Source organism: Ranitomeya imitator, chromosome 1 (genome assembly GCF_032444005.1).
Source record: "Ranitomeya imitator isolate aRanImi1 chromosome 1, aRanImi1.pri, whole genome shotgun sequence".
NCBI lineage: Eukaryota > Metazoa > Chordata > Amphibia > Anura > Dendrobatidae > Ranitomeya > Ranitomeya imitator.
In genome coordinates this window covers 220,047,576-220,065,448 of record NC_091282.1, presented here as the reverse complement: position 1 = coordinate 220,065,448, position 17,873 = coordinate 220,047,576, and positions in this window count along the sequence as shown.

The following is a 17,873-nucleotide window of genomic DNA, read 5'->3' as shown; positions in this document are numbered from 1 at the left end:
ACTGGCCAGGTCAGAAAGGTGAAAACAGGGTATGTCACGAAGTGGTTAAATTCCTTGAGTGTAGTTTTAATGGATACAACATTAGTCATCTGTTCCATCTTCCATTGGTTCATTATTGCTGTGCTGCATCACTCAGAGACCTCTTCCCTGCAACCTCCTACTCTCTGGACTCCCGTCTAGCACTCTGGCGCCGCTCCAATCCATCCTACACTCTGCTGCCCGACTAATCTACCTGTCTCCCCGCTATTCCCCAGCCTCTCCCCTATGTCAAGCCCTTCACTGGCTTCCTATCGCCCAGAGACTCCAGTTCAAAACCCTCACAATGACATACAAAGCCATCCACAACCTGTCTCCTCCATACATCTGCGACATGGTCTCCCGGTACCTACCTACACGCAACCTCCGATCCTCTCAAGACCTCCTTCTCTACTCCCCTCTCATCTCTTCTTCCCACAACCGCATCCAAGACTTCTCCCGTGCTTGCCCCATACTCTGGAACTCTCTACCCCAACACATCAGACTCTCGCCTACCATAGAAACCTTCAAAAAGAACCTGAAGACCCACCTCTTTCGACAAGCCTACAGCCTGCAGTGATCCTGAAGTTACTGAACCGCCGCGCAACCTGCCCTACCCTGTCCTAGTGTTTCATCACCCATCCCCTGCAGACTGTGAGCCCTCGCGGGCAGGGTCCTCCCTCCTTATGTACCCATGTGCCTGTTATCTGCTCATGTTTAATGTATTTGTCTACATTTGCCTCGTATTCACATGTAAAGCGCCATGGAATAAATGGCGCTATAAAAATGTATAATAGTAATAATAATAATTTGAACTGGCTTGATCAATCTCCTTCACTTTCTCCGAAAGAAGACAGTATTTCACTCATTTACATTGCTTCTAGAAAGGATATTTAAGAATGCATAGGCTACCAATTTAGCTTGTTGGGTGTGTTTACAAGCAAATTTATAACACAGACTCGAATATGGCATATTCTCCCTGATAGAGATTGCAATTTTCCTATTAATTATTTTAAAAACTTGCACGATAAAACAAATTTGATTGGTCAAACACATAAACCAAATGATTTGCCAAACTAAACACAGTGGGTGAAAGCTATTATTTCTTGAGTTGAACTTTAAAAAGTTTTCCCCCTATTTTAAGAGAAAGAGAGGTCATTGGTAGTTACACCACCCAATGACATTTCCCTCTGTAAATATAATGCAATATTTTCCATTTATACAGTTTTGAATGGAATCACAGTTCATACATACTCAAAGGACCATTATGGACTACATCTGCCAATAATGTGGAAATGTTCATTATTTAAACTAAGACCTATAAAACCACAAGAAAACAAACAATGGTTATTTTATTTACACAGATGCATAGAAAAGAGAAATATTTTTATAACATATATAACACTTGTTTGCTACCCTCAGTAGACATACCTGTTAACATAAAGTATGTTCTATTATTACGCAAATGTAATAAGAGGGTTTTTACCCTAGAAAGCACTGCGCCCCAACCAAAGTAGCCACTAACAATTTATGTGAAATTACTAGATTAATCTGTTTTTAAAGGAAGCAATAATTTACTGTAGTTTATGTTCTTTAAAAAAAATGTTTAAGAGTATTTAAAAAACAAATAAATATACTAAAATGTCATCCAATAATAAACTATTGAAGTGGGTAAAATTACCTAAAGGCTATCGATACAGGAACGATATATATCTTGGTACCGTGTTAGCCAGTAGATAGAAAAATATTTAGAATTGAGAGTCCTCAGTGGTTGATACCTTTTAATGGCTAACTGAAAAGATGGTAACAAATTGCAAGCTTTTGTGACTACTCAGGTCTCTTCATCAGTCATAAGGCATCAGGACTCTCAATTCTAAATATTTTTCTAAAGGCTATTGATAATTCTTACTTAACCTCTTCATGACCTTGGGATATTTCGTTTTTCCGTGTTCGTTTTTCACTCCCCTCCTTCCCAGAGCCATAACTTTTTTATTTTTCAGTCAATTTGGCCATGTGAGGGCTTATTTTTTGAGGGACGAATTGTACTTTTGAACGACATAATTGGTTTTAGCATGTTGTGTACTAGAAAACAGGAAAAAAATTCCAAGTGCGGTGAAATTGCAAAAAAAGTGCAATCCCGCACTTGTTTTTTGTTTGGCTTTTTGGCTAGGTTCACTAAATGCTAAAACTGACCAGCCATTATGATTCTCCAGGTCAGTACGAGTTCATAGACACCTTACATGACTAGGTTATTTTTTATCTAAGTGGTGTAAAAAAAAATTCCAAACTTTGCTAAAAAAAAAAAAAAAAATTGATTCATTTTCCGATACTCGTAGCGTCTCCATTTTTCATGATCTGGGGTAGGTTGAGGGCTTATTTTTTGCGTGCCAAGATGACGTTTTTAATGAAAGCATTTTGGTGCAGATACATTCTTTTGATCGCCCGTTATTGCATTTTAATGCAATGTCGCGGCGACCTAAAAAACGTAATTCTGGCGTTTCGAATTTTTTTCTCGCTACTCTGTTTAGCGATCAGCTAATGATTTTTTTTAATTGATAGATCGGGCGATTCTGAGCGCGGCAATACCAAATATGTGTAGATTTGATTTTTTTTTAATTGATTTATTTTGATTGGGGCGAAAGGGGGGTGATTTAAACTATTATATTTTTTTTATTTTTTTCACATTTTTTGTAACTTTTTTTTTTTACTTTTGCCATGCTTCAATAGCCTCCATGGGAGGCTAGAAGCAGGCACAACGCGATCGGCACTGCCACATAGCAGCGATCTGCTGATCGCTGCTATGTAGCAGAATTGCAGGTGTGCTGTGAGCGCCGACCACAGGGTGGCGCTCACATCCACCGGTGATCAGTAACCATAGAGGTCTCAAGGACCTCTATGGTTACAATGCAGACGCATCGCCGTCCCCCGATCATGTGACGGGGTCGGCGATGACGTAATTTCCGGCTGCCCGGCTGGAAGCGGTAGTTAAATGCCGCTGTCTGCGTTTGACAGCGGCATTTAACTAGTTAATAGGCACGGGCAGATCGCGATTCTGCCCGTGCCTATTACGGGCACATGTCAGCTGTTCAAAACAGCTGACATGTCCCGGCTTTGATGCGGGCTCACCGCGGAACCCTGCATCAAAGCAGGGGATCTGACCTCGGACGTACTATCCCGTCCGAGGTCAGAAAGGGGTTAATAGGCTGGTCACATGATAAAAAGCTGATCACAAAAAGCTGCCTTGCAATCTTTGAAAATCAATAAAATATATATAAAAATAATTATGGAGTGATTCATCAAAGCTGTCAATGCCAGAATACTAGATAAACACAACAGTGGTACCGAATGGTATTATATAAAAATACCCAATTCACTCTTTGAGCAAGAATATTAAACAAATAGTTAATTAGATACCCTGAGATCACCGTATGTGAAGAAATTTTAGTGGAAACCACTAAAGGAGGAGACAATGGTCCATGTTCTAAACATGAAAGAAGGCCGAGATCCACCCAAGCAAATAATATATCGTAAAACAGTAAATCTTTATTAAAAAATAGTCTGACAATAGGCAAACATACAAAATTTGCAGCAAACAAAAAAATAAATAAATATATATATATATATATATATATATATATATATATATCATCTATAACATAATGCTGGGAGCGTCACTCTGTCTGAAGCCTTTATAGAATGTGCAAGCGCAAGCGCCGGCGCAGTCTGGCCCCCACAGAGTGACGCTCCCAGGAGATCGCGGTATGCATAAACACTGAACGCACACCGCGATCTCCACCGGAGAGTCAGGGACGTGCCAGGAGGGTAAGTATGAGCTATATTCACCTGGCCCCATTCCAGCGCTGCGTGCGGCTCCGTCTCCCGGGTCCTCTGCTGTGACGTTCACAGTTCAGAGGGCGCGATGACGCGCTTAATGCGCGCCGGCGCCGCCCTCTGACTGAACAGTCACAGCCAGAGGAGCCGGAAGATGGTGGCGCGCAGCGGTGGAACGGAACAGTCAGGTGAGTATAGCAAGTGCTGGGGGCCTGAGCTAGCGGTGATACCGGCACCTGACCCCCACAGCGCGCCGGTGTCCCCGCCTGCTCAGGCCCCCCAGCACTCGACGCCCAGCGACGATAGGTGAGTATGATATTTTTTTTTTATATATGGCAGCAGCATACGGGGCATATAATACCATGGAGCATCTTATGGGGCCATCAACCATAATGGAGCATCTTATGGGGGGCATATAATACAATGGAGCATCTTATGAGGGGCATATAATACAATGGAGCATCTTATGGGGGGCATATAATACAATGGAGCATCTTATGGGGGGCATATAATACAATGGAGCATCTTATGGGGGGCATATGATACAGTGGAGCATCTTATGGGGCCATCAACCATAATGGAGCAGTGTACGGGGACATATATTATGGAGCATCTTATGGGGGCCATAAACCTTTATGGAGCAGTGTACGGTGGCATACAAACTGGAGCGTCTTATGGGGGCCATAAACCTTTATGGAGCAGTGTATGGGGGGCATACACACTGGAGCGTCTTATGGGGGCCATAAACCTTTATGGAGCAGTGTACGGGGGGCATACATTATGGAGCATCTTATGGGGGTCATAAACCTTAATGGAGCAGTGTACGGGGGGGCATATACTATGGAGCATCTTATGGGGGCCATCAACCATAATGGAGCAGCGTATGGGGCATATGGATGGGAGAAGCAACTTAAAGAATGGTGGCGCAGGATGGGAGCAGCACATGACAGAATGGGGCGCAGGATGTGAGCAGCACATGACAGAATAGGGCAGTACATGACAGAACGGGGGCGCAGGATGGGAGCAGCACATGGCAGAATGGGGGCGCAGGATGGGAGCAGCACATGTCAGAATGGGGGCGCAGGATGGAAGCAGCACATGACAGAACGGGGGCACAGGATGGGAGCAGCACATGTCAGAATGGGGGCGCAGGATGGAAGCAGCACATGACAGAACGGGCGCAGGATGGGAGCAGCACATGACAGAACAGGGGCACAGGATGGGAGCAGCACATGACAGAACAGGGGCACAGGATGGGAGCAGCACATGACAAAACAGGGGCACAGGATGGGAGCAGCACATGACAGAACAGGGGCACAGGATGGGAGCAGCACATGACAAAACAGGGGCACAGGATGGGAGCAGCACATGACAGAACAGGGGCACAGGATGGGAGCAGCACATGACAGAAAAGGGGCACAGGATGGGAGCAGCACATGACAGAACAGGGGCACAGGATGGGAGCAGCACATGACAAAACAGGGGCACAGGATGGGAGCAGCACATGACAGAACAGGGGCACAGGATGGGAGCAGCACATGACAGAACAGGGGCACAGGATGAGAGCAGCACATGACAGAACAGGGGTGCAGGATGGGAGCAGCACATGACAGAACGGGGGCACAGGATGGGAGCAGCACATGACAGAATGGAGGCGCAGGATGGGTGCAGAACATGTCAGAATGGAGGCGCAGGATGGGTGCAGCACATGTCAGAATGGGGGCGCAGAATGGGAGCAGCACATGTCAGAATGGGGGCGCAGGATGGAAGCAGCACATGACAGAACGGGCGCAGGATGGGAGCAGCACATGACAGAACAGGGGCACAGGATGGGAGCAGCACATGACAGAACAGGGGCACAGGATGGGAGCAGCACATGACAAAACAGGGGCACAGGATGGGAGCAGCACATGACAAAACAGGGGCACAGGATGGGAGCAGCACATGACAGAACAGGGGCACAGGATGGGAGCAGCACATGACAAAACAGGGGCACAGGATGGGAGCAGCACATGACAGAACAGGGGCACAGGATGGGAGCAGCACATGACAGAAAAGGGGCACAGGATGGGAGCAGCACATGACAGAACAGGGGCACAGGATGGGAGCAGCACATGACAAAACAGGGGCACAGGATGGGAGCAGCACATGACAGAACAGGGGCACAGGATGGGAGCAGCACATGACAGAACAGGGGCACAGGATGAGAGCAGCACATGACAGAACAGGGGTGCAGGATGGGAGCAGCACATGACAGAACGGGGGCACAGGATGGGAGCAGCACATGACAGAATGGAGGCGCAGGATGGGTGCAGAACATGTCAGAATGGAGGCGCAGGATGGGTGCAGCACATGTCAGAATGGGGGCGCAGAATGGGAGCAGCACATATCACAATGGGGGCGCAGGATGGGAGCAGCACATGACAGAATGGGGGCGCAGGATGGGTGCAACACATGACAGAATGGGGGCGCAAGATGGGTGCAACACATGGCAGGATGGGGGCGCAGGATGGGTGCAGCACATGACAGGATGGGGACGCAGGATGGAGCAGCACATGTCAGAATGGGGGTGCAGGATGGGAGTAGCACATGTTAGAATGGGGGTGCAGGATGGGTGCAGCGCATGACAGGATGGGGACGCAGGATGGAGCAGCTCACGACAGGATGGGGACGCAGGATGGAGCAGCACATACCAGGATGAAGACCATATACCAATATAGATGCTCGCCACCCGGGCATAGAACGGGTTCAATAGCTAGTATATATATCTACTATATAAAGCTGAATGTGTGTGTGTTTGTGTGTGTGTGTATGTGTGTGTATGTCCGGGATTGGCATCTGCACTGTCGCAGCTACAGCCACAAAATTTTGCACAGTCACACGTCTGGACCCCGAGAGCGTCATAGGCTATATTGTGAGGCAAAATTTTAACCCCGCGCGTTCCAATTCACCAAACAATTTTGCCCCTATCTACATAATGGGGAAAAAAGTGAAAGGAAAAGGGTTGGAGGTGTCGCAGCTACAGCCACAAAATTTTGCACACGTCTGGACCCTGAGAGCGTCATAGGCTATGTTGTGAGGTGAAATTTTAACTCCGCGCTTTCCAATTCACCAAACTATTTTTTCCCTATCTACATAATGGGGAAAAGTGAAAGGAAAAGTGTTGGAGGCAAATTGACAGCTGCCAGATGTGAACAAGGGGGACTTAAAGAATGAGAGTGATGGCGCCAAAGAGTATATACCGATCAGTTGCTAAGGTGGGGCCCCGACATGAGATACTCACCACACATGGGGATATGAACACACACACAAAATGCGCCACACACTACCACGTGCTTGAATACATATTACCCTCAGCACACATTTCACCACACATACACCAACCTCGCCACATAAAAGTCAAAACACAAAAGTCGCCGCTCAAAACTCACCACGCGCACAACTCGCCACATGCAAAAACTAGGCTCACGCAAAACTCGCCACAAGTGCAAAACTCACCTCATGGAAAACCCGCCACACGCAAAACTTGCACACGCGGAAAAATTGCCACATGCACAAAATTTGCAACACATGCAAAAGTTGCCTCACGCAAAACTTGCACATACTCAAAAGGCACCAGACATAAAACTCACCACGCGCAAAACTCGCCATGTGCAAAACTTGCTGCACACAACTTGCTACACTAACCTGTCACATGCAACTCGACACACAAAAGGTTGCTACACGCATGTTGCCACACAAAACTCATCTCACAAAAGTCGCTACATGCATGTCGCCACACACAACTCAACACACACAACTTGACAAACGAAACTCGCCCTAAAACACACACAAGTCTGGTATTAGCCTTCAAAAATAAAAATCTGATTAATAAGCAGACAAACTACAAGAGCAACAAATGTATCATATAGGAAATACAGCAGCTGTCAGTCACATGACCTGTCTATTATGTGTATGTGTGAGCTAATATATACTGCCAGGGGGAGGGCTTCCTGTTGGCTGGGGATTTATCAGGCTGCCAATTTATCTTACAAATACTGAGGTAAAAATACTGAGCAAATAACGTGTTAACGAGGTCTAATACAGGAGATCACACAGGTATATACTATATATAGGGGAGATGACCCACAGATATATACTATATACAGGAGAGATGACACACAGGTATATACTATATAGAGGAGGAGATGACATACAGGTACATACTATATACAGGAGAAGATGACATACAGGTATATACTATATACAGGAGGAGATGACACACAGGTATATACTATATACAGGAGCAGATTACCTACAGGTATATACTATATACAGGAGGAGATGACATACAGGTATATGCTATATATAGAAGATGACATACAGGTATATACTATATACAGGAGGAGATGACACACAGATATATACTATATACAGGGGAGATGACACACAGGTATATACTATATACAGGAGGAGATGACATACAGGTATATACTATATATAGAAGGAGATGACATACAGGTATATACTATATATAGGAGGAGATGACATACAGGTATATACTATATATAGGAGGAGATGACATACAGGTATATACTATATACAGGGGAGATGACACACAGCAGGTATATACTATATACAGGGGAGATGACATACAGGTATACACTATATACAGTAGATGACATACAGGTGTATACTATATATAAGGGAGATGACAAATATGTATATACTGAGGTGAAAATGAGAGGTGTGAGGTGAAAATGAAAAGGTGTGAGTGCAAAATGAGAGGAGTGACGGAAAATAGTGCAGTGATCGGAAAATGACAGATGTGAGGTCGAAATGACAAGTGTTAGGCGGGAATGAGAGGAGTGAGGGAGAAAATGAGAGGTGTGAGGGAGAAAATGAGAGATGTGAGGGGGGAAATTAAAGATGTGATTGGGAAAATGAGAGGCGCGATGGGAAAATAAGAGAAGTGACGTGCTATAACTAACCACAGATATTTACTATGCCCAGGCAACGCCGGGCTCTTCAGCTAGTAATATATAAAGCTGAATGTGTGTATGTGTGTATGTGTATGTGTATGTCTGGGATTGGCATCTGAACCGTCGCAGCTACAGCCACAAAATTTTGCACAGTCACACGTCTGGACCCCGAGAGCATCATAGGCTATGTTGTGAGGTGAAATTTTAACCCTGCGCTTTCCAATTCACCAAACAATTTTGCCCCTATCTACATAATGGGGAAAAAAGTGAAAGGAAAAGTGTCGGAGACGTCGCAGCTACAGCCACAAAATTTTGCACAGTCACACGTCTGGACCCCGAGAGCGTCATAAGCTATGTTGTGAGGTGAAATTTTAACCCCGCTCTTTCCAATTCACCAAACAATTTTGCCCCTATCTACATAATGGGGAAAAAGTGAAAGGAAAAGTGTTGGAAACGTCGCAGCTACAGCCACAAAATTTTGCACAGTCACACGTCTTATCCTTCAAAAATAAAAATCTGATTAAGGCTATGTGCACACGTTCAGGATTTCTTGCAGAAAATTCCTGAGAATTCCGGACATTTTCTGCAAGAAATCCGCAAGAAAATCCCATGCGTTTTTGCCGCGATTTTGCCGCGGTTTTGACGCGTTTTTGCCGCGGTTTTGATACGTTTTTGCCGCGGTTTTTCCGGACACTTCCCAATGCATTTTGGAGTGGGAAATCCGCAAAAAACACGGAAAATTAATGAACATGCTGCGTTTTTTGCCGCGATGCGTTTTTTTGTGCACAAAACATGCAGAATTCATCGTAAATGATGGGATACTTATTGTATGCGTTTTTTTGCGGTTTTATAGTGTTTTTATTGGGAAAAAACGCGAAAAAAACGCGAAAAAAACGCGAAAAAAACGCAACATGTGCACACAGCCTAATAAGCAGACAAACTACAAGAGCAACAAATGTACTATATTTTGGGGATCTCCTGAATCCTACCCAGTACACCTTGCCCTCCTACACTCTATCGGTAAGCGCTGCCTTGTTGCAAGTATTTTACCCTGTGGGGGGCATACTAGTTACCCACGGGAGCGGCATGGTTTATACGTACAGCTGCTGCCTGAAAGTTACCTATCTATGGGATATTTAGATCTGGCGGGGTGTTTACCGGTGGTGACTCACTTCCCATTTTAATCATCCTTTTGTAATGTTTAATATATATTCATGCACTATTTGCTTGTGAAATAATAAATTATATTTTGCACCATTCTTTTGCTCTGTTTCTACTCCTGTTTTGTTATGGTTTATATGGAGTTAGTTTGCCTTTTTGGTTGCGTGTTCTTTCAGCGCTATTCAGTGCTTTAACCTCCCTGCTGATATGTTGCCTAGTTTTGTTATTAAATGTACCATATAGGAAATACGCCAGCTGTCAGTCACATGACCTGTCTATTATGTGTATGTGTGAGCTAATATATACTGCCAGGGGGAGGGCTTCCTGTTGGCTGGGGATTTTGTTGTGAATTCTGTTGTCGGGCTCCCTACTGTGGTCATGAATGGTACTTCGGCTGGTTCTGTCCATGGACTTCCTCTGGTGGGTGTTTCTGAGTTTCCTTCCACAGGTGACGAGGTTGATTCGTTGGCGGGCTGCTCTATTTAACTCCACTTAGATATTTGCTCCATGCCACCTGTCAATGTTCCAGTATTGGTCTAGTTCACTCCTGGATCGTTCTTGTGACCTGTCTTCCCAGCAGAAGCTAAGTTCCAGCTTGTATTTCTTTGGTTTGCTATTTTTCTGTCCAGCTTGCTATTTTTATTGTTGTCTTGCTTGCTGGAAGCTCTGGGACGCAGAGGGAGCGCCTCCGCACCGTGAGTCGGTGCGGAGGGTCATTTTGCGCCCTCTGCGTGGTCATTTTGTAGGTTTTTGTGCTGACCGCAAAGTAACCTTTCCTATCCTCAGTCTGTTCAGTAAGTCGGGCCTCACTTTGCTAAATCTATTTCATCTCTGTGTTTGTATTTTCATCTTTACTCACAGTCATTATATGTGGGGGGCTGCCTTTTCCTTTGGGGAATTTCTCAGAGGCAAGGTAGGCTTTATTTTTCGATCTTCTGGGCTAGCTAGTTCCTTAGGCTGTGCCGAGTTGCATAGGGAGCGTTAGGCGCAATCCACGGCTATTTCTAGTGTGTTTGATAGGATTAGGGATTGCGGTCAGCAGAGTTCCCATGTCCCAGAGCTCGTCCTTTATTATCAGTAACTATCAGGTCATTCCGTGTGCTCTTAACCACCAGGTCCATTATTGTCCTGACCACCAGGTCATAGTTACATAGTTACATAGTTATTAAGGTTGAAGGAAGACTATATGTCCATCTAGTTCAACACATAGCCTAACCTAACATGCCCTAACATGTTGATCCAGAGGAAGGCAAAAAAACCCCATGTGGCAAAGAGTAAGTTCAACATTGGGGAAAAAAATTCCTTCCCGACTCCACATACGGCAATCAGACTAGTTCCCTGGATCAACGCCCTATCAAGGAATCTAGTGTATATACCCTGTAACATTATACTTTTCCAGAAAGGTATCCAGTCCCCTCTTAAATTTAAGTAATGAATCACTCATTACAACATCATACGGCAGAGAGTTCCATAGTCTCACTGCTCTTACAGTAAAGAATCCGCATCTGTTATTATGCTTAAACCTTTTTTCCTCCAACCGCAGAGGATGCCCCCTTGTCCCTGTTTCAGGTCTATGATTAAAAAGATCATCAGAAAGGTCTTTGTACTGTCCCCTCATATATTTATACATTAAAATAAGATCACCCCTTAGTCTTCGTTTTTCCAAACTAAATAGCCCCAAGTGTAATAACCTATCTTGGTATTGCAGACCCCCCAGTCCTCTAATAACCTTGGTCGCTCTTCTCTGCACCTGCTCCAGTTCAGCTATGTCTTTCTTAAACACCGGAGACCAGAACTGTGCACAGTATTCTAAGTGTGGTCGAACTAGTGACTTGTATAGAGGTAAAATTATATTCTCCTCATGAGCATCTATGCCTCTTTTAATGCATCCCATTATTTTATTTGCCTTTGTAGCCGCTGCCTGACACTGGCCACTGAATTTAAGTTTCTCATCCACCCATACACCCAGGTCTTTTTCATTGACGGTTTTGCCCAGAGTTTTAGAATTAAGCACATAATTATACATCTTATTACTTCTACCCAAGTGCATGACCTTACATTTATCCCCATTAAAGCTCATTTGCCATTTATCAGCCCAAGCTTCTAGTTTACATAAATCATCCTGTAATATAAAATTGTCCTCCTCTGTATTGATTACCCTGCAAAGTTTAGTGTAATCTGCAAATATTGAAATTCTACTCTGAATGCCCCCTACAAGGTCATTAATAAATATGTTAAAAAGTAGAGGGCCCAATACTGACCCCTGTGGTACCCCACTGCTAACCGCTACCCAGTCCGAGTGTGCTCTATTAATAACCACCCTTTGTTTCCTATCCCTGAGCCAGCTCTCAACCCACTTGCACATATTTTCCCCTATCCCCATTATTCTCATTTTATGTATCAACCTTTTGTGTGGCACCGTATCAAAAGCTTTTGAAAAGTCCATATACACTACATCCACTGGGTTCCCTTGGTCCAATCCGGAACTTACCTCTTCATAGAAACTGATCAAATTAGTCTGACATGAACGGTCCTTAGTAAACCCGTGCTGATACTGGGTCATGAGGTTATTCCTCTTCAGATACTCCAGTATAGCATCCCTTAGAATGCCCTCCAGGATTTTACCCACAGTAGAGGTTAAGCTTACTGGCCTATAATTTCCGAGTTCAGGTTTTGTTCCCTTTTTGAATATTGGCACCACATTTGCTATACGCCAGTCCTGTGGTACAGACCCTGTTATTATGGAGTCTCTAAAGATTAAAAATAATGGTCTATCAATGACTGTACTTAATTCCTGCAGGACTCGAGGGTGTATCCCATCCGGGCCCGGAGATTTGTCAATTTTAGTGATTTTTAGACGCCGACGCACTTCCTGCTGGGTTAAGCAGGTGACATTTAATTGGGAATTTTTATCACCAGACATTTTGTCTGCCATGGGATTTTCTTGTGTAAATACTGATGAAAAAAAGTCATTTAGCATATTGGCTTTTTCCTCATCCTCATCCACCATCTCACCAAGAATATTTTTAAGGGGGCCAACACTATCATTTTTTAGTTTCTTACTATTTATGTAGTTAAAGAATATTTTAGGATTATTTTTACTCTCTCTGGCAATGAGTCTCTCTGTCTCAATCTTTCCTGCCTTGATTTGCATTATACAGAATTTATTTAATTTTCTGTATTTATTTAATGCCTCCTCACTACCTACTTCCTTTAATTCTCTAAATGCTTTCTTTTTGTCACTTATTGCGCCCCTTACAGCTCTATTTAGCCATATTGGTTTCCTCCTATTTCTAGTATGTTTATTCCCATACGGTATATACTGTGCACAGGTCCTATCCAGGATGCTAATAAACGTCTCCCATTTTCTTTGTGTATTTTTGTGTCTCAGGATATCGTCCCAGTTAATTGCACCAAGATCCTCTCATCCGTTGGAAATTTGCCCTCCTGAAGTTTAGTGTCCTTGTAACCCCTCTACTACACATCTTTTTAAAGGATACATGAAAACTTATTATTTTGTGATCGCTATTTCCCAAGTGACCCCCAACCCTTATATTTGATATGCAGTCTGGCCTGTTGGTTAATATTAGGTCTAGCAGTGCCCCCCTTCTTGTTGGGTCCTGAACCAGTTGTGAAAGGTAATTGTCTCTCATAATTGTAAAAAACCGATTACCTTTGCTGGAACTGCAGGTTTCTGTTCCCCAATCTATTTCAGGGTAGTTGAAGTCCCCCATAATAATGACTTCTCCTTGAGTCGCAGCTTCATCTATTTGCTTTACGAGCATATTCTCCATTGCTTCCATTATTTTTGGAGATTTATAACAAACCCCTATCAGTAATTTATTATTTGTTCCCCCTCCCCTTATCTCCACCCACAGGGATTCTACATTTTCATTAAATTCACCTATATTATCGCGCAGGATGGGTTTTAAGGATGATTTTACATATAGACACACCCCTCCCCCTCGCTTATCTGTACGGTCATTTCTGAACAGGCTATAGCCCTGCAAGTTAACAGCCCAGTCATGGCTCTCATCCAGCCACGTTTCAGATATCCCCACCATGTCATAATTATGATCCAACAACATTAGTTCTAATTCGTCCATTTTGTTGGCGAGGCTTCTGGCATTAGTATACATGCACTTTATGTTCCTCTCTGTACTTCTATTTCTTAAATTATTAACTGTTCTGACCCCACCCCCCATGCCACCGCCACCCCTAACTTCCTTATTTGTGCCCAGGTCTCTGTCTGCACTATCTTCCCCTCCTATAAAATGAATACCCTCTCCCCCAATTCCTAGTTTAAACACTCCTCCAACCTTCTAGCCATTCTCTCCCCCAGCACAGCTGCACCCTCCCCATTGAGGTGCAGCCCGGCCCTAGCGTAGAGCCTGTAGCCAACTGAGAAGTCGGCCCAGTTCTGCAGGAACCCAAACCCCTCTTTCCTACACCAATTCTTGAGCCACTTATTAACCTCCCTAATCTCCCGTTGCCTCTCTGGCGTGGCACGTGGTACCGGCAGTATTTCGGAAAATACCACGTTGGAGGTCCTTGCTTTCAGCTTGCAGCCTAATTCCCTGAAATCATCTTTAAGGACCTTCCACCTACCTCTAACTTTGTCATTAGTGCCAATGTGCACCATGACCGCTGGGTCCTCACCAGCCCCTCCCAATAATCTGTCCACCCGATCAGCGATGTGTCGGACTCGAGCGCCAGGTAGGCAGCACACCGTTCGACGATCCCTGTCTTTGTGACAGATTGCCCTATCTGTTCCCCTAATAATTGAGTCGCCCACTACCAGAACCTGTCTGGCCTGCCCTGCTCTCCTATTTCCCTCCTTACTGGAGCAGTCACTCCTCCGGCTTTCAGAGGACATGCCTGGCTGCAGCAGTGCTACCCCTGTACTGGCACCCCCCTCATCTGCCAACTTAGCAAACTTATTGGGGTGTTCCAGATCAGGACTAGCCTCCCTGGCACTCTTCCCTCTACCCCGCTTCCTAACTGTCACCCAGCTTGCTACTTCATTGTCCTGCAGCTCCATCCCACCATACCCCCCTCATCTGTCCCATTGAGCGTCTGCTCCGTGAGCAGAAGACTCCTCTCCATATTGTCTATGGATCTCAGTGTTGCCAGCTGCACATTTAGAGTCAGAATCTGGGTTTCCAAATGCACAACGTGCTCACATCTCGCACAGCAGTATGCACCCTCGATCGGCTACTCAAGGACTGCATACATGTGGCAAGATGTGCACTGGATGGCATTAACAATCGTGGAGCACATTTCCTAATGGGGATTGCACCAGACAGGTCATAACAGGATTTATCAGGCTGCCAATTTAGCTTACAAATACTGAGGTTAAAATATTGACCAAATAACGTGTGAACAAGGTCTAATACAGGAGGAGATGTGTTGTGATAGGCAATTCAGTATCACAATGGACATAGCGGTCAGAGCACATGCAGTGATCTGACAATAACCCAAAATAATAGAACGAGCTCTGAGATGTGGAAACTCTGCAGACCGCAATCCCTAATCCTCTCCAACCAACACTAGAGGCAGCCGTGGATTGCGCCTAACTCTACCTATGCAACTCGGCACAGCCTGAGAAACTAACTAGCCTGAAGATAGAAAATAAGCCTACCTTGCCTCAGAGAAATACCCCAAAGGAAAAGGCAGCCCCCCACATATAATGACTGTGAGTTAAGATGAAAAGACAAACGTAGGGATGAAATAGATTCAGCAAAGTGAGGCCCGACTTTCTTAACAGAGCGAGGATAGGAAAGATAACTTTGTGGTCTACACAAAACCCTAAAGAAAACCACGCAAAGGGGGCAAAAAGACCCTCCGTACTGAACTAACGGCACGGAGGTACAACCTTTGCGTCCCAGAGCTTCCAGCAAAACAATTAGACAAGCTGGACAGAAAAAATAGCAAACAAATAGCAAAGAAGAACTTAGCTATGCAGAGCAGCAGGCCACAGGAATGATCCAGGGAGAAACAAGTCCAACACTGGAACATTGACAGGAAGCATGGATCAAAGCATTAGGTGGAGTTAAGTAGAGAAGCACCTAACAACCTCACCAGATCACCTGAGGGAGGAAACTCAGAAGCCGCAGTACCACTTTCCTCCACAAACGGAAGCTCCCAGAGAGAATCAGCCGAAGTACCACTTGTGACCACAGGAGGGAGCTCTGCCACAGAATTCACAACAGTGTTCCCCCTTGAGGAGGGGTCACCGAACCCTCACCAGAGCCCCCAGGCCGACCAGGATGAGCCACATGAAAGGCACGAACAAGATCGGGAGCATGGACATCAGAGGCAAAAACCCAGGAATTATCTTCCTGAGCATAACCCTTCCATTTAACCAGATACTGGAGTTTCCGTCTTGAAACACGAGAATCCAAAATCTTCTCCACAATATACTCCAATTCCCCCTCCACCAAAACCGGGGCAGGAGGGTCAACAGATGGAACCATAGGTGCCACGTATCTCCGCAACAATGACCTATGGAATACGTTATGTATGGAAAAAGAATCTGGGAGGGTCAGACGAAAAGACACAGGATTAAGAACCTCAGAAATCCTATACGGACCAATGAAACGAGGTTTAAACTTAGGAGAGGAAACCTTCATAGGAATATGACGAGACGATAACCAAACCAGATCTCCAACACGAAGTCGGGGACCCACACGGCATCTGCGATTAGCGAAACGTTGAGCCTTCTCCTGGGACAAGGTCAAATTGTCCACTACATGAGTCCAAATCTGCTGTAACCTGTCCACCACAGTATCCACACCAGGACAGTCCGAAGACTCAACCTGTCCTGAAGAGAAACGAGGATGGAACCCAGAATTGCAGAAAAATGGCGAAACCAAGGTAGCCGAGCTGGCCCGATTATTAAGGGCGAACTCAGCCAAAGGCAAAAAGGACACCCAGTCATCCTGATCGGCAGAAACAAAGCATCTCAGATAGGTTTCCAAGGTCTGATTGGTTCGTTCGGTCTGGCCATTAGTCTGAGGATGGAAAGCCGAGGAAAAAGACAAGTCAATGCCCATCCTACCGCAAAAGGCTCGCCAAAACCTCGAAACAAACTGGGAACCTCTGTCAGAAACGATATTCTCTGGAACGCCATGCAAACGAACCACATGCTGGAAGAACAATGGCATCAAATCAGAGGAGGAAGGCAATTTAGACAAGGGTACCAGATGGACCATCTTAGAAAAGCGATCACAGACCACCCAAATGACTGACATCTTTTGAGAAACGGGAAGATCTGAAATAAAATCCATAGATATATGTGTCCAAGGCCTCTTCGGGACTGGCAAGGGCAAAAGCAACCCACTGGCACGAGAACAGCAGGGCTTAGCCCGAGCACAAATCCCACAGGACTGCACAAAAATACGCACATCCCGCGACAGAGATGGCCACCAAAAGGATCTAGCCACTAACTCTCTGGTACCAAAGATTCCAGGATGACCAGCCAACACCGAACAATGAACCTCAGAGATAACTTTATTCGTCCACCTATCAGGGACAAACAGTTTCTCCGCTGGACAACGATCAGGTTTATTAGCCTGAAATTTTTGCAGCACCCGCCGCAAATCAGGGGAGATGGCAGACACAATTACTCCTTCCTTGAGGATACCCGCCGGCTCAGATAAACCCGGAGAGTCGGGCACAAAACTCCTAGACAGAGCATCCGCCTTCACATTTTTAGAGCCCGGAAGGTACGAAATCACAAAGTCAAAACGGGCAAAAAACAGCAACCAACGAGCCTGTCTAGGATTTAAACGTTTAGCAGACTCGAGATAAGTCAAGTTCTTATGATCAGTCAATACCACCACGCGATGCTTAGCTCCTTCAAGCCAATGACGCCACTCCTCGAATGCCCACTTCATGGCCAGC